Consider the following 433-nt stretch of genomic DNA (forward strand, 5'->3'; position numbering starts at 1 on the left):
TATATGCAGCTGCTTTGTTTCAGTCCATGAACAACTTAGGAACAATGCTGTCATTTATCCAGTGATCCATATGCTGCTTACTATATCTTTATATGTCAATCTAATTTCTTTCTTATGACCAGACCTTTGTCAATTTCGAAATTGTGTAGCATCATCCACCACATAGGAGTTTATCTCCTTATAATCTGTTACATGGTCTCTGTGAGTATCCTTGTGTAACAAGCTATGATCGAATGTTGTTAGTAGGAAACATGAACACCTTTAGACCTCGTGATCATGTACCATATCTCACGGTTTCTTTTTCCTCACAAGGCCCATCTATTTTACTGGTTTATATCAGATGGCGATTCTGTATATATGTATGTGGCCAATACGCCTATCTTTCTCTATAGATACTTTAAACCCCACGTTTATCTTTTCAATCTAATCTTTA

This window comes from Brassica oleracea, chromosome C9 (assembly GCF_000695525.1).
Source record: "Brassica oleracea var. oleracea cultivar TO1000 chromosome C9, BOL, whole genome shotgun sequence".
Lineage (NCBI taxonomy): Eukaryota > Viridiplantae > Streptophyta > Magnoliopsida > Brassicales > Brassicaceae > Brassica > Brassica oleracea.